At 40.3% G+C, this 24,702-nt stretch overlaps 1 non-coding gene and 1 pseudogene across 1 annotated transcript; both read right to left on the reverse strand.

Annotated features, from left to right (window-relative positions):
* Positions 1 to 939: 939 nt before the first annotated feature.
* On the reverse strand, positions 940 to 1,103 carry LOC116812392 (U1 spliceosomal RNA). The gene has a single exon (XR_004370690.1). It is a non-coding gene; the product is annotated as a U1 spliceosomal RNA (small nuclear RNA).
* A 20,652-nt stretch (positions 1,104 to 21,755) lies between these two features.
* LOC116811770 (suppressor of cytokine signaling 5-like) lies at positions 21,756 to 23,984 on the reverse strand (annotated as a pseudogene).
* Positions 23,985 to 24,702: the final 718 nt, after the last annotated feature.

Genomic DNA, 24,702 nt, shown 5'->3' on the forward strand with positions numbered 1-24,702 from the left:
CCATGTTAGCCAGGATGGTCTCGATCTCTTGACCTCGTGATCCTCCCACCTTGGCCTCCCAAAGTGCTGGGATTACAGGCGTGAGCCACTGCACCTGGCCGGGAATAATATTTTTAACAATAATGACTCTAGTTATGTTCTGGATTCCAACTAATCCCATAGATTCCAATATTATCTTTTTCTTATACAACTAATTGCACCCTATGCTTGAGCCAAAACTAGCCACCATTCCCTAAAACCTTCCAGCTTTTGGTCATGCCCATCCATTCAGCCTCTATCTCCTCTTCTTATCTGAACTCTGGTCATCCCAAACCATGAACTGTGCTGCTTTTTCCTCCCTGGCAAAGCTCTTCATTTGAGGCTCTTCCTTCTTTCTTTCTTTTCTTTTCTTTTCTTTTCTTTTCTTTCTTTCTTTCTTTCCTTTCTTTGCTTCTTTCTTTCTTTCTTTTCTTTCTGACAGTGTTCCTGCTCTATGTTGCCCAGGCTGGCCTCGAACTCCTGGGGCTTGAGTGGTCCTCCCACTTCAGCCTCCCAAGTAGCTGGAATTACAGGTGCACAAAACCATGCCCAGCTGAGGCTGTTCATTTTCCTTTGCTCATATTTCCCCATAAGTCAAGATCAGGTTATCATCTTATTGTATCTTCTTCACTGGATCCCCAAGGTATTATTTTACCAACTTACCTCAATAACCTCTTTCTTCAAAGTTCATAATACTCAATTTTATGACCCTCTCAATGTTATATGTCAATCTCCAAGTCTCCCCCCAACATTCACTGAGGACTTCAGTACCAACTGTTTTCCTTTTCTCTTCTCATCCTGAAAGTCTTCATTATCCCCCTTGATGATCTAACACCCAAACCTCATGGATCCTTGACATACCCTATTCTAATTTCTTCATCTCAATTCCATTTCAATCATCCATTTCTTTTTTTTTTTTTTCAGGGGAAAGCACAAACTCAGTCTCCCACTACCACACATTATGCAATCGAGTTTCCTGTATTTGGGGAAATCACAGGGGCAAACACACCCAGAGTGCAATGGATGGGCCTCACCCTGAGAAAACCACCTTTGTGATCATGGTATCTCCCCTGCCAGGTATCAATTATTTGTTTCTGGAGTGACACTTGGAATGGCTCTAATTCCAAAACCAAACACAGAGAACTACCTGTTGCTCTACTTCTCTTAAACCTTATACTCCCTGAATTTACCCTTCAACTGCCTCAGGGCCTTTAATTCATTAACCCTCTTGCCTATTTTCCAAAGCCATCACGTACTTTTGGGTTTGTTTGTTTTTTTTGGGGGGGGGGTCTCAAATTACTTTATTTAAAAAAAATTTATTTCCACAGGTTTTTGGGAAACAGGTGGTGTTTGGTTACATGAGTAAGTTCTTTAGTGGTGATTTGTGAGATTTTTGTGCACTCATCACCCGAGCAGTATACACTGCAGCATATTTGTAGTCTTTTATCCTTCACCCCCTTCCCATCCTTTCCCCCGAGTCCCTAAAGTCCATTGCTATCACGTATTTTTGGACTGCATTTCCTTGTCTACTTAGGAAAGAGTCCATGGACAGTGGGACTTCAATAACAGTAACCAACACTCTCTATTCTCCTATCCCCTTGATTTTCCACCATACCTATTATGTCAATTCTCACCCACAAATCAACCAAACTATTTATATTCTCCATTCCTGCTTACAAAGTACTGCTGAGTAAAATTATATACTCCTGGTCACCAGCTTCCCTTCCATCCTCCACTCCTAGCAGAATGTTCTTTTTTTAAAGTTGGCAAATAAAAAGTATATGTATTTATGGTATACAATATGATGTTTTGAAATATGTACACATTGTGGAATGGCTAAATTGAGCTAATAAGTAACATATGCATTACATCACATACTTTTTTGTAGTAAGAACACTTAAGAATGATCTTTTAAAACATAAATTAGTGGCTGGGTGTGGTGGCTCACGCCTGTAATCCCAGCACTTTGGGAGGCCAAGGCCGGCAGATCACGAGGTCAAGAGATCGAGACCATCCTGGCCAACATGGTGAAACCCCATCTCTACTAAAAACACAAAAATTAGCTGGGCGTGGTGGCATGTGCCTGTAATCCCAGCTACTCGGGAGGCTGAGGCAGGAGGATCACTTGAACCTGGGAGGCGGAGCTTGCAGTGAGCCAAGATCGGGCCACTGCACTCCAACCTGGTGACAGAGTGAGACTCCATCTGAAAAAAAAAAAAAAAAAACATAAATTAGGCTGGACTTCTGAAATGGCAGAGGAACTCAGCAAATCCTCTGTTCCTTAAAACAATGATAAAACCGGATTAAGAAGCATTTAAGAAAACCTGTGGAACCTTTGGCTAAGAACAGTGGGAGACTACGGGGCTGCTTCCATCTCCCCCGCTCCCACTAGGTCCCCTGGAGCTGATTTTACAACGAAAGTCAAGGCAAGCCATAAAAAAATAACAATTTAGATGCTGGAGGGGAATTACTTCATAAAGAAGGAGCACCAAAAAAGTCCTATGCCCAGGGGTGTTTAAAACAATAGCAAACTCAATTTCATACAAACACGGGAAGCCAATATCGCAGTTACCTGAAGTTACAATATTGGTTGGAGCAAGCAACAGAATAGCAGATCTGCCAGAAGTTTACAGAGAGATCCAGAAAACAGGACAGTAATAGTGGGGCTTGATAAGCACCTTCAAGGCCCTGGTTGTCTAGGAGGCTGTGTGCATGCGCAAGGCTGCACTGAAGTTCAAGGTACCAGAGGGGCCTAGTTATTTACATTTCCTTGGCTGAATGTGAGGCCTTGCACAGGCACAGGACATGAGAAGGCCTATCAGGAAGTAAAAGTCATGGAGGACTTGTAAACTCTCCAAACTTTGAATGTGTTTCCCAACCCACACAAAACATCGTCAGCAAAGGGCAGAAGACATATTGGGCCAAGGTGTTTAAGGACAACCTCCAGCAAATTATTGGCTGACCACTAAGTTATCCTGACCCAGATATGATACCTAGGAAGCCAGGCTTAGAAATGAAAAAAAAAAAATTATTATTTTATTTTATTTTATTTTTTGAGACAGAGTCTCGCTCTGTTGGCCAGGCTGGAGTGCAGTGGCACAATCTTGGCTCACTGCAACCTCCGTCTCCTGGCCTCAAGCAATTCTTCTGCCTCAGCCTCCCGAGTAGCTGGGATTACAGGCATGTGCCACCAAGCCTGGCTAATTTTTGTATTTTTAGTAGAGACAGGGGTTTCACTATGTTGGCCAGGGTGGTCTCCAACTCCTGACCTCAGGTAATCCGCCCACCTCGGCCTCCCAAAGTGCTGGGATTACAGGTGTGAGCCACCGTGCCCGGCCAATTTTTTTTTTTAACTGAGCAAAAATCTGGGTATGGTGGCTCATGCTTGTAATCCCAGCACTTTGGAAGGCTGAGGCAGGTGGATCACACGAGGCCAGAAGTTCAAGACCAGCCCGGGCAACATAGGGAGACCCCCGTCTCTACAAAAAAAAAAAAAATTAAAAATTAGTTGGACATGGTGGCACGTGCCTGTGGTCCCAGCTACTTGGGAGGCTGAGGCGGGAGGATCACTTGAGCCCAGGAGATCAAGGCTGCAGTGAGCTATGATCATACCACTGCACTCCAGCCTGGGCAACAGAATGAGACCCTGTCTCAGAAGGACAGGAGGGGAGGAGGGGAAAAGAGGAAAGGAGAGGAGGACAAGAGAGGAGAAAGAAAATACAACAGAGGGGTGAAGGGGGATGTGACAAAAAAAAAAAAAAGAAAAAAAGGAAAGCTTCAACAATCATTAGGGAGTGGGGATCAGAACGCTGAGCTTAACATTTTGAGGAACTGCCAGACTGTTTTCCAAAGTAGCTACACTCATTAGGATGTCTATCATAAAAACGATAGACAATAAGTAAGTGTTGGCAAGGGTGTGGAGAAAACTGAAACCCTCATATTCTGCTGGTGGAAACGTAAAATGGTACAACCAATGTAAAAAGCCTGTGTTTGGAAAACAATGTGCCAGTGCCTCAAAAGGCTAAACATTAGAGTTACTCTATGACCCAAAAAGTGGAAACAACCCAAAATGTCCATCAACTGATGAATGGATAAACAAAGTGTTATATATCCACACAATGGAATATTATTCACCCATAAAAAGAAGTGAAGTACTGATACATGCTATAACGTGGATGAACCTTGAAAACACTATGCTAAGTGAAAGAAACCAGACACAAAAGACCACATATTATATTATTCCATTTATATGAGATGTCCAGAGTATGCAAATTCATAGAGACAGTAAGAAGATTAATGGCTGCCAGGGGCTGAGGGCAGGGGGAAATGGAAAGTGCGTGCTAATGGGTATAGGGTTTCTTTTTGGTGTGAGGGAAATGTTTTGGAATTAGATAGTGGTGATAATTGTACCACCTTGTGAATATATTAAAAACCACTGTGTTACACACTCTAAAATGATGAATTTTATGGCATGTGAATTATATTTCAAATTTTAAAAACACCTAGTGCTAAGTGAAAGCAAAAGGCTATATAGCATATGATTTCATTTACATAAAATATCTAGAAAAGGCAAATCTACAGACAGCATATTAGTGGTTGCCTGGGGCTACAGATAGGAAGCAGGATTGACTGCAAAAGCGTATAGGGGATCTTTTAGTTTGATGGAAATGTTTTAAAACTGGATTGTGGACATAGTTGCATAACTCTATAAATTTACTAAAAAGTTTTGAATTGTATATTTAAAATAGGTGAGTTTTATGCTATGTAAATTAAACTTTAATAAAGCTGTTTTTTTTTTTTAAAAAAAAGAGAATATAAATCAACTAGGACTCCTTGGAGAAGTAGCAAGTCTGAGGCAGGAAATATATAAGCCTTGTGCCAGGAATCAAGCAAGCTATGGAACACTAATGAGTCATGTCAGGAACATACAAGAGGCAACACATTGGCAAAAGATGGTAAAAATTGAGCATTAACAAGAATAATGAATGCAGTAAATTAAAACCCATTGAATACATTTTTTAATTTTTAATTTTTATGGATACATAAATAGATATACATATTTATTATAGGGTACATGTGATAGACATTTTTTAAAGGGTGGTTAATAATGACAGGGAAATAACAAACATATACAACTCATTGGATATCATTGAAAGTAAGTAGAGCACCGACTATTTACTCTGAAAATTGGTAATTAAGGAAAGAATTAATCATGTCTTCTGCCTTCCCTGTAGGAGTAACACAATAGTCCTAGTTGATGAGGGAAAGTTTACTTTCAGAAGAATTCCAACTAGTTAATGTGGAAAACAAAATTAAGGAATCACTATTTTGAAACTACTAGTGAAATGATTAATTCCACCAATGGTCATAACAGATTAAACTATTAGATGAAAAGTTGATGGGAAACATAATGAAGGAGTCAGGCAGGGCATGGTTGCTCACACCTATAATCCCAATACTTTGGGAGGCTGAGGTGGGAGTATCACTTAAGCCCAAGAGTTTAAGACCAGCCTGGGCAACATATAGAGATCCTGTCTCCACACACAAATAAATAAATAAATAAATAAATAAATAAATAAATAAATAAATAAATAAAATTTAAAAATTGGCCAGGGCTGGGCGCAGTGGCTCACACCTATAATCCCAGCACTTTGGGAGGCTGAGGCGGGCAGCTCACTTGAGGCTAAAAGATCGAGACCAGCCTGGCCAACATGGTGAAACCTCATCTCTACTAAAAGTAAAAAATAAATAAAAGAAATAGCCGGGCGTGGTGGCACACACCTGTAATCCCAGCTACTCAGGTGGCTAAGGCAGGAGACTCACTTGAACCTGGGAGGCGGAGGTTGGCACTGAACTCCAGCCTGGGTGACAGAGTGAGACTTTGTCTCAAAATAATAATAATAATAATAATAATAATAATAATAATAATAATAATAAAATAATAATAATAATAATAATAATAATAATAATAATAATAATAATAATAATTAGCCAGGCAGGGTGATGCATGCTTGCAGTCCTAGCTATTCAGGAGGCTAAGACAGGAGGATCACTTGAGCCAGGAGTTCAAGACTGCAGTGAGCTATGATCACGCCACTGCACTTCAGCCTGGTGACAGAGCAAGACCACAGCTCTAAAAATAATAATAATAAGTTAAATAAAATAATGAAGGAATCAAGATGTTACTCATTTATTAAAAATGGAATGGATGTATGCCTCCAGATGTGATTCAAAGTGAAATACACAGTTACCCCTGTTAAATATTATTGACCAAATGAAGAAAGTTGAACCTGAATATCATCAAGCTTCTAAAGCTAACTTCCATTATAGAAAAATGTGGGATATAGAGGAATAAAGTAAATGACAGCATAAAAAAGAAAACAAACAAATCTAAAATGTGGGATATTCTACAGGACCACTGATTCACTTTCTGCAACAAGTCAATGGCTTGACAAAGAAAATGTGAGGCATAGACTGCTCTCAATTAAGAGAGACTGGCTGGGCGTGGTGGCTCATGCCTGTAATAGCAGCACTTTGGAAGGCTGAGGCAGGAGGATCTCTTGAAACCAGGAGTTCAAGACCAGTCCTGGCAACATAGTGAGACCTTCCCATTTCTACAGAAAAAAAAAAAAAATTAAAAAAACAATTAGCTAGGCATCATGATGTGCACCTGTACTTCCAGTTACTTGGGAGGCTGAGGCAGGAGGATCCCTTGAGCCCAGGAGTTCAAGGTATCAGTGAGCTACAATCATGCTATTGCACTCCAGCCTGGATGAGAGAGAGAGACCTTGTCTAAAAGAGAGAGAGAAAGAGAAAGAAACTTAAGGCCGGGCATGGTAGCTCATGCCTATAATACCAACACTTTGGGAGACCAAGGCAGGAGAATCATTTGAGCCCAGGAATCCAAGGCCAGCCTGGGCAACAGAGTGAGACCTTGTCTCTACCAAAAAAAAAAAAAAAAAAAAAAAGTAATTAATCAGGAGCCGTGGCATGTACCTGTAGTCCTAGCTACTTGGGAGGCTGAGTCAGGATAATCACTTGAGACCAGGAGTTCAAGGCTGCAGTGAGCTATGATTATGCCACTGCACTCCAGCCTGGGCAACAAAGCAAGACCCTATCTCAAAGGGAAAAAAAATAAATGGAAATAGCTTAAATCTGTAGTGAAATTAAACATGAGAATCAATGCCAGCCGGGTGAGGTGGCTCACGCCTGTAATCCCAACACTTTGGGAGGCCGAGGCAGGCAGATCACCTGAGGTCAGGAGTTTGAGACCATCCTGGCTAACATGGTGAAACCCCATCTCTACTAAAAAGACCAAAAAGTAGCCGGGTGTGGTGGCAGGCGCCTGTAGTCCCAGCTACTCAGGAGGCTGAGGCAGGAGAATGGCATGAACCTGGGAGGCGGAGCTTGCAGTGAGCTGAGATCACGCCACTGCACTCCAGCCTGGGCAACAGAGCGACACTCAGCCTCAGAAAAAAAAAAAAAAAAATTAGCCGGGCGTGGTGGTGAGCGCCTATAATCCCAGCTACTAGGGAGGCTAAAGCAGGAGAATTGCTTGAATTTGGGAGGCAGAGGTTGCAATGAGCTGAGATCGTGCCATTGCACTCCAGCCTGGGCAACAGAGTCAGACTCTGTCTCAAAAAAAAAAAGAACCAATGCCATCAAACTCTAAAAGTCCTTGAAATTACTCCGCAGATCCCTTCACATCACCATAAGTATCCATCTACCTCTTCTTCCTCTAATTCAGATTGCTTTTTTCTCAAGTACTAGTACTCAAGTTAAACTTTAAAAACTGTTTTCTTTTGTTTCATAACTAATATTACAAAAATATTTTATATTTGTTATTGCTATGTGTAATATTTTATTGACCCTGTGGATTAAGCAAGCTTTTATGTGCTATTCTGGAAACATAACCACTACTTATAAATGGTTTCTCTGACAAAATTGTCCAAAGCTTCAAATCACTAATTTAAATACTTAAATTTTTAAAAATACACAAAAAAATTATGCACAAAGAAAAATTCACAAAAGTATTAAACATTTATTCTACTCATCATGTGCAAATGGTTATTTTAGGATACCAAAAAGACCTAGTTGGTAAGGGAAAATTATTTACAGAAGAATTTCGTTAATAGTTGTAGAAGAAGCTGGGCGAGGTGGCTCACACCTGTAATACCAGCACTTTGGGAGGCTGAGGCAGGAGGGTTGCTTGAGCCCAGGAGTTCGAAGTTACAATGAGCCATGATCGTGCCACTGCACTCCAGCTTGGATGACGGAGCAAGACCCTGACTCAAAAAAAAAAAGTGTAGAAGGAATGACAGAACTAGAAAAATCACCATTTGGAATCCCCTGATGAAACTAATAATTCAGATAATGATCATCAGTGGATGCTAAGACAATGAGGATGCCTTTCCAACAATGAGGGTAGATGAGAAAGACAATAAGGAATTTAAAAATAGAAAGATTAAGCTGTCCACAATCTGTACACACTGCTCAGTCATAGTATCACTAAAAGTGGACCAACCAGACATTGGGGTAGCATGTGTGAGGGCTTGGATTCAAGAGAAAGAGAGCATGGCATATACCGATAATTGAAAACGGAATTTAGAATTGCTGAGGTACAGAGTGTGAGATGAGGAGTGGCGATAAATGAAGCTGATGCAGGAGCCAGATGTAGGGCCTTGTAAGTCACTTAGAGAATTTTGAATTTTCTCTTAAGGGGACTGGGAAGTCACTGAAGGGTTTTTGTTTTAGAATATATTCTCTGGCTATAGTGTGGGACATGATTTGAGGGTAAAATAAGAGTGAGGGCAGGTAGATGAATTAGGAGACAGTTGCAATAAAGTTTGAGATCACAGTGACCTGGACCAGGGTAGTGGCATTAGGAAAAAAGGTGAAGTATATGGATTCAATGAATATTTAGCAAATAAACCTGAAAGGATTTGGTGGTAAAATAGAGAGAGGATGGTGTGAAGGTTTTAGACTTGGGGAACTGGGTTGATAGTGCCATTCACTGATATAAGAAACACAAGAGGAGGAATGGGCTTAGGCTGAGAGGGTGGGGAAGGAAAGTAGCTCAGTATGGGAAACAGTGAATTTGCGATGACTATGGAGCAGGAAAATAGGCAGATGGCTACCCAGGGTCTGAAGCTCAGAAAAGAGGTCTGGATTGAACATACATTTGTGTGAAGTCAGTGTATAATAAGCAGCTGAAGCCATGAGAATGGATAAGACGAGCCTAGTCAAAAACAGCAAAGTGGGCAGGCACAGTGGCTCATGCCTGTAATCCCAGCACTTTGGGAGGCCAAGGCAGGCAGATCACTTGAGGTCAGAAGTTTGAGACTAGACTGGCCAATGTGGTGAAACCCCATCTCTACTAAAAATATAAAAATTAGCCAGGTATGGTTAACACGCTCCTGTAATTCCAGCTACTCAGGAGGCTGAGGCACGAGAATCACGCCACTGCACTCCAGCCTGGGTGACAGAGCGAGACCCTGTCTCGAAAAAAAAAAAAGCAAAGCATAACATGTGGCCCTGTAGCCCCATATCTTTTGCCTCAAGTAACTTCACACCAATGGCAGAAGAGAAACCAGATCACAGTGAATTGAAGAGTGGGAGGTGAGGAAAAATAAGGTGAATGAAGGGGAAGAAAGAGAGATGACAGGAACTGAAAGAGGATATGAATTTGTATAGCACTCATTTATGCTGTCCAATTAACCTTTTGCTATATATACTGTCTTACATCATAATATGAATATATGGTATCATCCCCTTCAAAAACTGCCTCACATGCATGTCTAGTCTTCCCAGTAAAATGAAAGCTCCTCATGGAGCTTTTTTAAAATGTCTTTAGGCTGGGCACAGCGGCTCACGCCTTCAGTCCCAGCACTTTAGGAGGCCGAGGCAGGTGGATTGCTTGAGTCCAGGAGTTGGAGAGCAGCCTGAGCAACGTGGTGAAATCCCATCTCTACAAAAAATACAAAAAAATCAGCCAGGTATGGTGGTGCTCGCCTGTGGTCCCAGCTATTCAGGAGGCTGAGGTGGGAGGATCACTTGAGCCTGGGAAGCAGAGGTTGCAGTGAGCCAAGATTGTGTCACAGCACTCCAGCCTGGGTGACAGAGTGAGACCCTGTCTCAACAAAAATAAAAAAGAAAAAAAAATTCTTTGTATCCTGTATCCCCCACTGTACATAAAGAAGTCAGAGAGCTGTTTGAGATCCAGGAGGCTTAGTTGCTGACTATACGAGAACCACCTCCTAGGTAGGAAATATCTTTGTACAAGGTAGTTACTCCAGTGAGGCAGGCAGACAAATTCAGCAGACCAGTCTATATATTAAAAGGTTGATTTTTGAGCACATTTTTTTTAAAAAAGGGAAAAAATGTTTTTTTAAACAAACAGAAACAAACAAAAATAAATAAAACAAACGGAGTTTATATCCACAAAGGATATATTAACATCAGATTATATAAGCCTGATAAACTATCTTTCTCTATTCAAGATATTTTTATAAAAAGCCTGACTAACCAGAATTGGGAACAAGAAGTTTGGTGAGAAGAAACTTACTCTTAGCTGTAATGTTTAAATATTTTTATAAGGAGAATGTACTCACATGTTACCTATGTAATTAAACAACAACCAAAAAAAAAACAAAAAAAAACATAAACAAAAACAAAAAATGAAAAGGCTAAAGAAATAAAATATTATTCTTCCCCTTTCCAGGCTCCTTGCAGATAACCAGCCTTTACACTTCTATTCATAGATCACTATTTCAGATGGCCAATTTATAAGGCAGTTGAGTAAGTTAGGATTTCTTTACATTATTACATTTCATTCTCTTTTTCCTGAGACCATGTACTCTGGTCTTTGATGGAAACCTATAAAACATTCCAGTCTCATTAAAAGAAAACCTAGCTCTCTCAGGGTAGGTTAATTCTGCAGATGTATGCCTTCAGATAGCTGTTTTTATCCATTTTGTTTCATTTTACTTCATTTTCAGACAGTGACCTTTTCCCATCCTTACTTGAAAATTCTGAGAGCCCCTTTCTATAAGGCACATTTCCTCCTTTTTAAATAATGTGTAGGAGTACTTGTTGACAGATAGAGCATTAAAAGAAAAGGACACATTAATAGGTTTTATCAGTAAGATTTTAGAAGTCTGAACTAGATAACCTCTGTTCCTTAGATTTGATGAAGATTCTGATTAAGGTAGAATAGCCTTGGCTGCCTCAAACATTTCTCTTTGCCTCTGGCACCAACGAGGACACAGACCAAGCCACACCAGGACAATCTCCACTCAAGAATAGCAAGTTCGGACTGTGTGAAAGGTCCCCATTTTACAATAAACAAGCTTCCCTATAACTTTGAAACACTAATCCCAGGAAAACACTAGAAATTGGTTCAAGGTAGTATTGTGACAGGTCTGTTGGGTCAGATCCTATATACAACAGCAGGTGAAAGTAAATGAACAGTAGCAATCCCTTATTTGATGGATTGATTTCAACATAGGAAAAGTGTCTAGTCAGGCTGCAAATATTTGAGCTCCGCTCTGCCTTTTTTGATATTTTAAGATAGTCATTTGTATGAAGACACTTAGTGGCATGCTAATCAAATTTGCAGATGATAAACTGGAAAAGAAGCTAGTACAACTGGATGACATTCGGGATTCAAAAGAAGTTTGACAACAGGAATGATAAGCTAAATTTCTTAGGCTGAAAAGACAGAGATCAAATTAAAGCCTCATACTAGGTCCTAAAACATAAGCATTTAAGTACCAACTGGATAAATATAGTTGAGTTTTTAGTCTTAGGGATTTCAACTAACTATAGGCTCAACATAATTCAACAGAGTGATCAATGTGGCTGTCAAAAAAAAAAGACAAGAAAAGAAAAGAAAAAGCTAACAATTTTGGCCTGCATGAGTAGTAGCATAGGGTCTAGAACAAAGAAAATCACTAACCCACTCTTCTTTACTGATCAGAACATGTACCTGAAATAGTACATTTCACTCTAGGTGCCAATCTTTAAAGAGAGATATTCATGAACTGAAGTATGAACAGAACAGAATAACCAGAATGATGAGGAGATCTTCAAACTCTGCCATGACAGTAATGGCAGTAAAGGAACTGCAGATGTTTGGCACAGAGAAGACAAGACTTAGTAGAGGAAACCAATGACCACTGTTTTCAAATATAAAGCGTTGCCCAATAATGAAGGAGACTGTCTCTCAAGCAATTTCCTCAAATAATGAAGTATTCAAGCACAGATCTAAACTCACTTGGTGGAGATATTGGAAGAGATTCAAAAGTCTGGGATAAATGCTAGGTCTCTCAGCTAAAGGAGCCCCAAAGTGATGACACCTCAGTAGCAATAAGTATACCCCAGCACAGAGATCCTGGTTGCTAAATATCATTCCCCACTTAAGGGAGCCAGGCTTCTTTGGAGAAATAGCTGATTCCAAGGTTAGGGCCAGGAAAATACATGATAAGCCTGAAATATTCCTGTTGTCCCAGAAAGTAAGAAAGTGCCAAAGAATGATGGAGGCATGTCAATGGACACAGAAACCAGCTTGAAGAAGTTCCCGCTGACCAAATCTGGGCCAATTAGAGCATCAAAATAAATAAACAGTAAAATGTTATAACTCATGTAATAAGTAAGAATCCATGAGTCCATACTGATAATCAATTAATTAATCAATACATAGGGTAAAAGAAAAGCTCTTCCTTACAATTGAATGCCAGCAAATAAGTGTAGAACTAATGATGTATTTAGAAAATCACCATTTTTAAAATATAATAGTAATAACTGATTCAGGCAATAATCAATGAATGTTAAAATCTATTGGCTGAGACTTTGATATGGAATAGGACATTTTATACAGTCTCAAAGTGTCCCCCCACAAATTGCATATTTATTACAAAGGTAAAAATAGTAACTTTAGAGTGGAGAAACCTGGCAGACCCTACTTTAACCAAGTAGTCAAAGTTAATATCACCAATAATGGGGCAAAGTGATATCATGTACCTCCTGTTGCCAATGCACTGAGAACACATCACTTCTGTGATATTCCTACAAAAAGAAGCATAATCTGAATCTAATCATGAGGAAACATTAGACAAACCCAAACTAAGGGACATTATACAAAATATCTGGCCTGTACTCTTCAAAAGTGTCAATGTCAGGAAAGACAAAGAAAGGCTGAGAAACTACTCCAAATTAAAGGCAACTAAAGTGACATGACAACTAAATTCAATGTATAATCCTGGACTGTATTCTGGACTGAGGAAAAATGCTATAAAGGAAATTATTAGGACAAGAGGTAAATGCTGAATGTGGACAGCAGTGGTATTACATCAACGTTAATTTTCCTGATTTTGATCATTATGCTGTGATTTTGTAAGAGAATGTCCCTGTTCTCAGGAAAAATATGCTGAAGTATTTAGGAGTATAGGGGCCTTATGTCTCCAGGTTATTCTGATTCAGAGAAAAAATAGATAAAGATAGAGATAGAATGATAAAGCAAATGTGGCAACATGTTAAAAATATATGAATCTGGGTTAAGGGTAAGTGGAAGTTCTTTGTACCATTACTGTAACTTTAAGTTTGAAATTATTTTGAAGTAATGAAGTTTTTAAAAGCTTTGAATGATTAAAAAAGAGAGAGAAAACTATACTAAATGTTCTCTAAAGTTCTAACAAGACCATCAGCAAGAGACAAATTCAAAAACTAAGGCTTTTAGCAAAGGAGACAATAATATTAAATAATTTTTAAGACTTAGAAAAGCTACTAAGAGATTAAAAATAGGTTTTCTGTAATAGAAATAACATGGTATTTTGTGTCACATAGACCAGGATTCAAATCCTTGCTCTATCATTTATTATTTGTATGATCTTGAGCCAGGTCATTTAGCTTTTCTCAGCCTTAATCTCTTTATGTTGTAAAGACAATACTACCTACTTCTCTAGTTACACACATATATATTTCCCTAATATACAAAAAACTTTTACAAATCGTTGCATATCAACATGAAAAAAGATGAACACACCAATAGACAAATGGACAAAGAACAAGAACAGTCAATTCATGATAAATTATATACAAATAGTCAATAAATACAGTATGTGCAAACCTCACCAGTAATAAAAGAAATGCCAATAAAACTGGAATATAGGCTTGGCACGGTGGCTCAGGCCTGTAATCCCAGCATTTTGGGAGGCCGAGATGGGCAGATCACCTAAGGTCAGGAGTTTGGGACCAGCCTGGCCAACATGGCAAAATCCCATCTCTACTAAAAATATAAAAATTAGCTGGGCATGGTGGCCTGCACCTGTAATCCCAGCTACTCAGTAGGCTGAGGCCAGAGAATCACTTGAACACAGGAGGCAGAGGTTGCAGTGAGCCAAGATCGCACCACTGCACTCCAGCCTGGGCCACCACGGAGTGAGACTCCATCAAAAAAAAAAAAAAAAACTCACAAAAAAACTGATATATAATTTTTCACCTATTAGGATTGGCACAGAATAAAAAGACATAAAACCCAGTGTTGATGAGAGTATAAGAAAACAGACCAAGCACAGTGGCTCACGCCTGTAATCCCAGCACTTTGGGAGGCCGAGGCAGGACCTGAGGTCAGGAGTTTGAGACCAGCCTGGCCAACATGGTGAAACCCCATCTCTACCAAAAAGTACAAAATTAGCCGGGTGTGGTAGCACATACCTGTAGTCCCAGCTACTCAGGAGGCTGAGACAGAAGAATCGCTTGAATCTGGGAGGTGGAGGCTGCAGTGAGCCGAGATCATGCCACTGCACTCCAGCCTGGGCAAGACACAGCAAGACTCTGTCTCAAAAAAAAAAAAAAAAAAAAAAAAGAATAGAATGGATAAACTAGCACAGTCATACAATAGAATGCTACTCAGCACTGAAAAGGAACAAACTTGATATACACAATAACATGGATAAATCTCAAAAACATTATGCTGAGCAAGGCTGGGTACAGTGGCTCATACCTATAATTCCAGCACTTTGGGAGGCCAAGGCAGGTGGATCATTTGAAGCCAGGAGTTCAAGACCAGCCTGGCCAACATGGCAAAATCCCATCTCTAGTAAAAATACAAAAATTAGCTGAGCATGGTGGCACATCCCTGTAATCCCAACTACTTGGGAGGCTGAGGCACAAGAATTGCTTGAACCTGGGAAGCAGAGGTTGCAGTGAGCTGAGATCGCGCCACTGCATTCCAGCCTGGGTGATGTGATGAGAGTCTGTCTCGAAAATAAATAAAATAAAATAATATTACATTCTCACAATGAAATGCTATACAGCCTTTTTTTTATTTTTTAAGAAATGGGATCTCACTACATTGTCCAGGCTGGAATGCAGTGGCTATTCACACACATGACCATAGGGCACTACAGCCTTGAACTCCTGGACTCAAGCAATCTTCCCACCTCAGCCTCCCAAAGAGCTGAGACTACAGGCACCATACCACTGTGCCCAACTTACAAAGCCACTTAAAACAATAGTGTAATCTATATTCATTGACATAGAAAAATGTCCAAAACATACTGTTGAGTGAAAAAAATGGATTAAAAACAGCATGAAATAAAGAAAAATAAGTTAAATGAGATATTTTTCGCCTATCATATTGATAAGGATGAAAAAATGATTGATAAATGATATTGAAAAATGACCTAATTCTGGCAAGTATATGGGGAAAACACATTTTTATATACTGTTAGTGGAGTGTAAATTGGTAGATTCTATAGGGCTATATGACTATACTATTAAAATTGTAAATATGTTTATCATTTCACACAGCAATCCATTTCTAAAAATTCATCCCACAGTAATACAGAGACACACAAAGATTTATGTACAAAGAGTGTAGTTTTACATATAATCTATGCACAAAAAAGAATGCAGTAGTATTTGCAACAGTCAAACATTAGAACAATGCCTGTACAGTGAATCTGGCAAAATGAAATAATGGTCCATGTATACAATGGAAGACCATGCACCTGTTAAAATCAATGAGTTGGCCGGGTGCGGTGGCTCACACCTGTAATCCCAGCACTTTGGGAGGCTGAAGCGGGCAGATCACCTGAGGTCAGGAGTTCGAGACCAGGCTGGTCAACATGGTGAAACCCCATCTCTACTAAAAATACAAAAAATTAGCTGGGCGTAGCGGCAGGCACCTGTAATCCCAGCTACTTGGGAGACTGAGGAGGAAGAATCGCTTGAACCTGGGAGGCAGAGGTTGCAGTGAGCTGAGATCATGCTACTGCACTCCAGCCTGGGCTATAGAGCAAGACTCCATCTTAAAATAACATAAAATAAAATAAAATAAAATAAAATAAAATAAAATAAAATAAAATAAAATAAAATAAAATAATAAAATAAAATAGTTGGTGCTATGTGTAGTGAAACAATAAAAATGTCAAAAATAAAGTTTGGGCCGGGCACAGTGGCTCATGCCTGTAATCCCAGCACTTTGGGAGGCTGATGGTGGGGGGGAGATCACCTGAGGTCAGGAGTTCGAGACCAGCCTGGCCAGCATGGTGAAACTCCGACTCTACTAAAAATACAAAAATTAGCCGGGCGTGGTGGCACACACCTGTAGTCCCAGCTACATGGGAGGCTAAGGCAGAAGAATTGCTTAAACCCTGGAGGCGGAAGTTGCAGTGAGCCAAGATTGTGCCACTACCCTCCAGCCTGGATGACAGAGCGAGACTCTGTCAAAAAAAAAAAAAGTTATAGACAGAGAATGAGATATTGGAATTTTATATTTTCAGATATAGAGTAATTCTGGGAAATGACAAAATCCAGAATGAGGCTAATAAATTTTCTTGAAGAAGTAGAGTGGAGAAGAGCACTACAAATGGTCAAGGAGCTGTGAAGGTAGAGTGTTGCTCGGCCAGTTCATCCACAGGAGCATTGTGATGGGCTGGGAGGTAGAGAACAGATGCTCAAGTCTCCATAGAATATCAGGAAATATCCAAGAAGGCAATAAATGACTACATCGAGAAGGAATAAAAGGTAATATTGCAAAAGGCATGAGTCTTAAAAGAGAGGCCTTTAATGTGAGGGTTGAAAGCAAAGGTCTAGAAGCAGTGATGAAGAGTAGGAATGATGACGACTTCTGGGAAACAAAAATTACAATGATTAATAACTCTCCAGTATCAGCGAGGTATAAGAAAACAGGCATTCATGTATGCTTGGTAAGAAGGTACATAAGAAAAAAGTTTCTGGATAAAAATTTGGCAGTATTTATCTTTTTTTTAATGTTTGTGTCATTTGGTTCAGCAGTTTCGAATCCACAAATCTATCCTACAAATATATTCACATGTACCCAAACATACATGTATTAGCATTTCACTGTGGCATTGTTTGTAAAACTGGAAACAACCTAAATGTTCATCAGTAGGGATATTTGTTCAATCAATTATGTGAGGCTTTCGCTCAAGAACCATAACAATAAAGAGGGCATACCCTGGGAGAGAAGCCGGGTTTCAGTTAAAGCAAGCAAGTGAAGAGAGAATTCAGTGAGGAAATTTAGGGTACAGTAGAGTCTATCTACAATGGAACCCGTTTTCCAGAAAACATAGTACAAATAATTGGCAAGAGAAGCAACAGTGGGTGGATGATTGAGGGTAAGGAAAAGTGTAGAAGAACAGAAGGAAGCCCAAAGAGGTTGAAGACAGAGTGCACAAAAAGGCAGATGATCAAAAAGGCTTGCAGTATTAATTGGTTTTCAGTTAACTGGACTCTTCAGTCTAAAATGCCCTTCCCTGCCCTTGAAAATCCAGGAAACTCCTACTCATTCTTTAAATCTCAGACCAAAAACTATCTTTTCTATGAAGCCTTCCCTGATGGCCTATGGTCAAATTATGAACAAGTGCCATAGCAATCCTATTATAGGATTTATTACTTCTGATTAGGAGTATTTAATGTGAAGCTTATGGATAGGCATCAGGGAGCATTTCCAGGTTTAAAATTTATGCAAAATTCTGTGTACATTTGTGCATTTTTCTAGGGGGGAAAGTCCAAAGACTTTTTTTTTTTTGCAATTTCATGCTGGTAATTTTTCTTTTTTAAAAGGTAAGCCACTAATAATTGAAGAAAAATATTTAAACCAAAAGTTGCATATTAATATTATACACAAATTGAAACACAAGTGACTTTTAGCACAGTGTATATATGCTTACATAAACTCAAATAGTTACACATTTAAAATAATTTCCATTTAACATATGAAAGTTCTGAAATACATAAAAGCATTAATACTTTCTACAAATCTACAGTTAGAACATCAATTTGCTACAAGCACATAAAAACATCAAGTGCTTTCTTGGAGTTTCCAGTTTCGTCCCTAAAACACAATCTTGGTCATAACAACCTAATTGCATATAAAACTTTAAAAGTAGGCTTGGGCCAAGTGCGGTGGCTCACGCCTGTAATCCCAGCACTTTGGGAGGCCAAGGCGGGCAGATCACCTAAGGTGAGGAGTTCGAGACCAACCTGGCCGACATGGTAAAAACCCCCGTCTCTATTAAAAATACAAAAATTAGCCGGGCATGGTGGCACCCACCTGTAATCTCAGCTACTCCAAAGGCTGAGGCAGGAGAATCGCTTAAAACCAGGAGGCAGAGGTTGCAGTGAGCTGAGATCACACCACTGCACTCCCAGCCAGGGCAACAGAGCGAGACTCCATCTCAAAAAAAAAAAAAAAAAAAAAAGGTTTGAATGAAGTTCTCAAACACTTTGATATATGTTCTTCAGGGACTTCAATTATAAGCAACAGAAATTATAAGTGACTTCAATCCCCATCTTGCTTTAAAATGGACAAGTCTTTGGTTAAAGTTCTATATTTGTGGCATTTATTTTCAATTAAGATGGTCCCCAAACCAATAAGTGGTACTGATATAGTAATAGTTCACAAGACTTGATTTAATCTGCTTCTGATGTGTGGAAGGTTACAGATACTCATTTACTATAATATGTCATGGATAGTTTTGACCTTTCACCCATAAGCAGAGAAATCAATAGATTTATTATTTCTGTCAGTTTTCTTTATAATCTAAACTGTACAATGATTTTCAGTAACTATAGATACTGCTCCACAGTATATGTGACTATGAGTGATAAGATGCAGAGCATTAAACTTAGAGTTAGCTTATTCTGATAAGTCAATATGAGACTGTACAGTAATTCTACATTAGCTATAGTAGGTTGTTAGATAATGCTTATTTTAAAAAACCCCAAACCATTCCATTTACAAAAGAAATTGTTGCAAATGTATAAAACAGTAGATCTACAAGGAGAACACCAAACATACTTTATTAGCACAAAAAAGCAGCCATAACAAGGCACAGCAAGCAGAAACACACATTAGTAGTCAAAGAGTTAGTGTGGCATACAAATAAAGCTTTTCTTTTATGTAGCCTTGGCAATTGCCATAGGGATGTAAAATAACGTTCTGTAGCAGCAGGTAAGGAAACTATGGAGCACTCACCAGTGGTACAGAACACATTAACAAAAAGACACAAGAATGGATTCAGCTACTTTAGTGCAAAATGTCTAGGACAGAACTGTACATTCAGTTCAGTTACTAAGAAGCAAACACTAGAACTTGATATAACTTCCAAAAGAGCTCACTCAAGTAGTATTACATTCACAGTAGTATTCAAGTAGTATTACACTCAAGTAGTATTCTAAGTGACAAAGAGGTGTTAAGTAGTTATTTACAGATATAATGGTTGTACAGTACCTTTCAAATCTGCAATTTCTGTTTCAGATTTTCCATTGAGAGTAAATTACACTGAAATTCTGTAAATTATACTTAAGCAATTTAGCTATGAGTGTTTACAAAAAAGAGATAAATACTGCCATCCAAATTAGTAATTACAGTTTAACAATAATCTAATATCAGCAACCATTGTAGTTACTATTATCTGATTTGTTTGGGCATCTTCTAGTTGCATTTTCTTCATGATTCACAAAATCATTATGGGCACAGGAGAAGATCCAGCTTTTATGAAACAACAATTAGACTGCACATCAACTTTTTTTTTTTTTTTTGACACCAAGTTTCGCTCTTGTTGCCCTGGCTGGAGTGCAATGGTGCAATCTCGGCTCACTGCAACCTCTGCCTCCCAGGTTCAAGCGATTCTCCTGTCTCAGCCACCTGAGTAGCTGGGATTACAGGCGCCCACCACCACGCACGACTAATTTTTTGTATTTTTAGTAAAGACGAGGTTTCAACATGTTGGCCAGGCTGGTCTCAAACTCCTGACCTCAGGTGATCTGCCCACTTTGGCCTCCCAAAGTGCTGGGATTACAGGCGTGAGCCACCGTGCCCGGTCACATCAACTTTTTAAAAAATCATATGCAAGACTATATTGCAGCAGCTGTTTTAAGTTAAAGCATTCATTTAAAAACTAATACCTGGCTGGATGCAGTGGCTCATGCCTGTAATCCCAGCACTTTAGGAGGCTGAGGCAGGCGGATCACGAGGTCAGGAGATCGAGACAATCCTGGCTAACATGGTAAAACCCCGTCTCTACTAAAAATACAAAAAATTAGCCAGGCATGGTGGCAAGCGCCTGTAGTCCCAGGTACTCGGGAGGCTGAGGCAGTAGAATCGCTTGAACCCGGGAGGCAGAGGTTGCAAGGAGCTGAGATCGCGCCACTGCACTCCAGTCTGGGCAACAGAGCAAGACTCCATCTAAAAACAAACAAACAAACAAAAACCTAATACCTAGGGCCTTTAAATAAAATTCTACTACTAATTTTATAAGTCCAAACTCTTAAGAATGACTATTTAGAAAACCTGGTTTACTTAACAGTATCTTTTGCAGAAGAGAAAAGAGTCTGACTATAAACTACATCAACACTTAGGTGAAATGCACTATGCCCTTGTGGCCAGAAAATTACATTTTTTTTTCTAAAAGGAAGGCATTATTTTATTTGTATTGGACTTCTAAAGCTTGATTTATAGTAATTATAAACATCACTACTTTTGGAAGGTAATAGAAAAACTCTTAGAAAAAATAATTTCAAACATTAGTCACACTGTTGAAATACTCATCTGATATTAATAATTTGTTCTTCAGTAAGAAATAGAATTCTTCACAGCAAATGCCCCAGAGTTGCCTCACTCAATCACTACAGCCATTAAAAACCAAACTGTTCGCTAAATAGGCAAACTTGTTTTGTAGTCTTACTCAACACCTGTAGTTTGTTTTTGTTTTTGTTTTGACAGAGTCTCGCTCTGTCTCCCAGACTGGAGTGCAGTGATCGCTCGATCTTGGCTCACTGCAACCTCTGCCTCCCAGGTTCCAGCAATTCTCCCACCTCAGCCTCCCCAGTAGCTAGGATTACTGGCTCCCGCCACCACGCCCCGGTAATTTTTTGTATTTTCAGTAGAGATGGGGTTTCACCAAGTTGGCCAGGCTGGTCTCGAACTCCTAAGCTCAAGTGATCTGCTTGCCTCAGCCTCCCAAAGTGCTGGGATTACAGGTGTGAGCCACTGTGCCCGGCCTGAACACCTGTAGTTCTATCCTCTGTTGTTCCACTAGGCACCACGTTTATCTGGATAAGCAACAGAAGGTTGCATCTGACAGATACTAACACTAACCTTACATACTGTATGAAAAAACCTAGCACCGTTATGTGTGCTTGCTATAGGTGTACGTCTGATGCACGTGAAAGCAGATCAGGTTCACACCCTTTGGGGACAGGAGAGTTTACTTTGCCTTGACTGGTTCTCGTTCTCACCAGCGAACCCTAATTTTTGTTTATAATGATACTCTTTTTAAAAATCCTGTAACATTGATGGTAAAGGGAGCCCATTAATTCCATCATATGTAGTGCACCTGCAGATTACTGTACAACAGATATACTACAGCCAAAAGGGAAAGTCCTATCTAGTAATACAGCAAGCAACAGTTCAAAAAACATGCAATAACTGGGATCTTTATAATGTTTTTTTATTATACTTTAAGTGCTGGGATACATGTGCACAACGTGCAGGTTTGTTACATAGGTATACATGTGCCATGGTGGTTTGTTGCACTCATCAACCCATCATCTACTTTAGGTATTTCTCCTAATGCTATCCCTCCCCTAGTTCCCCACCCCCTGACAGGCCCTGGTGTGTGATGTTCCCCCCACAACCCCCACGCTGTGTCCATGTGTTCTCATTGTTCAATTCCCACTTATGAGTGAGAACATGCAGTGTTTGGTTTTCTGTTCCTGTGTTAGTTTGCTGAGAATGATGGTTTCCAGCTTCATCCATGTCCCTGCAAAGGACATGAACTCATCTTTTTTTTATGGCTGCTATAATGAAAGTCCTGTTACAGTGGAGGAGTGAAATAAACAGGGGTCATGGGCATCAAAACCAAAGTTGTGATTACTGCTCAATTCAGGCCTGCAGGGATCTGTTGTAGCCCCAGAAGTTCACAGAGAAGAGGCAGTCCCTTTGCCCAGCGTCCCTGAGCAAAAATGTGTCTTCACGTTTCCCTTCTAGAAGGGCTTCTGATTCATAACGGTCCATCACTCTCCAAAAACAAGGATTTCCTGTAGTCTGAAGCAGTATCTGTAATCAGCCTGTGTGTGGACTTCCCAAGCTCCCTGTCTGCTAACATGGGCATGTACCTCATGCTGCTTCTGCCCTCCATGGCTGCAAACACAGGGTGGCTGTATCCTCTTTCAGGTCACAATTAGCATGTGGAACTGCAGAACTGTCCCCACTTATTTCAGTCGTTCCAGGAGCTAACTTTGGTCCCAGTTTATTTAATGGATTAACCTGTGCAGTCGCTTCAAACATATGCATTTGTACATCGGGAGGGGGATCAACCCCTTCTTCAATACTAAGCAGTCTTCTCTCTCTAAATTATCTTCATCTTCTGTAGAAAACAAATATGGGGCTGGGTGAGGTGGCTCACGCCTGTAATCCCAGCACTTTGGGAGGCCGAGGTGTGCTGATCACCTGAGGTCAGGAGTTCAAGACCAACCTGGCCAACATGGCGAAAATCTGTCTCTACTAAAATACACAAAAATTAGCTGGGCGTGGTGGCGGGCATCTGTAATCCCAGCTACTCAGGAGGCTGAGGCAGGAGAATCACTTGAACCCAGGAGGCGGAGGTTGCAGTGAGCCAAGGTTGTAGTGAGCCAAGATTACACCACTGCACTCCAGTCTGGGCAATGGATTGAGACTCCGTCTCAAAAAAAAGAAAAAAAAAATTCAAAGATGGATCAAATGCATCAAAAAATGTTGAATGTGGGCTCACAGGAGCTGTATGCTGTTTAATCAAATGCCATTTGGGGGCTAAATCTGAGCCAGCAGGAAAAGGGCATTTCTCCAGCATTAATTCAGAAAGACAGATTTTTCTTTGATTGGAAAAGAGAGGCTCTGACTGCTTGTTATAAGTTCTCATGGGAAAACACAAGCCCACAGTATCCTGCAACCTGTCTCAGAGAGCGACTTCCCTACGGTTCTTCTGGAAACATTGTCCATGTCCTGTACAGAGCTTAGCACTTCTCTCTCCTTTGAAGTCCACTTTGAGTTCTACCAAACTTTTTATCAGTATCCAATGAATCCTGGGTCACTGTAACAGAAATGTTTCTCTTCCCACCCCATGGAGCATGTCAAAAGTAGGAATCTCTTCGTACAAGTCTTGTTCCTGGGGTAACACAAAAATCATTATCCTTTTTGATACTTATTTCAACAATTTGAGGGATTTCAGTGGCACCATGTTGGTTTCTCTTTGAAGAATTCTTTGAAGGGCCTGGCATGCCAGGTGTAAGGCAACATTTTCTCTTCAGGGACTACTTTGTTGCTGAGCAGCTGAGTCTCCTATATTGATGTTTTTTCTTTTTGACAAATATCTGTCGGAATTCATATCCACATTTTCATTACGGCTTCCTCCCTCATGACTGAAGACATTCTGTTACCTGTATTTCAAGTTATTCCACATTTTTTCCCACTTTATCCACTGATTATAAAAATCATTCAGGGCATGTGGGGCAGCCTCATCCAAGGCACCTGCAGCAAGGCAGGACGGGCAGAGGCCGCAGTCACCGACAGGGTAAGTCCACCTGCCTTCTGGTGCCACCTGTCCCCTCCGACTGCCCAGCAAGTGCAGCCTGGCTTCCTCCTGACAGAGCTCAGGGACCCCAGCTCTGCTGCTTGCTCCCACCAGGCCCCCACCCATTCCCCAGCCACTTCCCCATCTTCACCCATTTCCCCTCCTCCCACAACCCCCCACTCCCAAGTCCACAAGTTTTGTTTTTTTGTTTTTGTTGTTGTTTGAGACAGGGTGTTGCTCTGTTGCCTAGGCTGAGGTGCACTGCAGCCTCAACCTCCTGGGTTCAAGCGATCCTCCTACATCAGCCACTTGAGTAGCAGGGACCACAGGCACATGCCACCATGCCCAGCTAATCTTTTTATTTTTTGTAGAGATGAGGTCTCTCACTATGTTGCCCAGGCTGAAGTCCACCATTTTTAATGAAATGCTGGAACACTTATTGTGGTGTAATTTGCTCATCGAACATTTACTGAGCACTTACTATACATCAGGCACTGCAAATATAGGGATGAAACAAAAATATCCCTACACTCAAAAAAGTTTACAGGCTGGGCACAGTGGCTCAGGCCAATAATCCCAGCATTTTGGGAGGCCAAAGCAGGAG

The sequence above is a fragment of the Hylobates moloch genome, unplaced genomic scaffold (genome assembly GCF_009828535.3).
Source record: "Hylobates moloch isolate HMO894 unplaced genomic scaffold, HMol_V3 SCAFFOLD_7, whole genome shotgun sequence".
In the NCBI taxonomy this organism is placed as follows: domain Eukaryota; kingdom Metazoa; phylum Chordata; class Mammalia; order Primates; family Hylobatidae; genus Hylobates; species Hylobates moloch.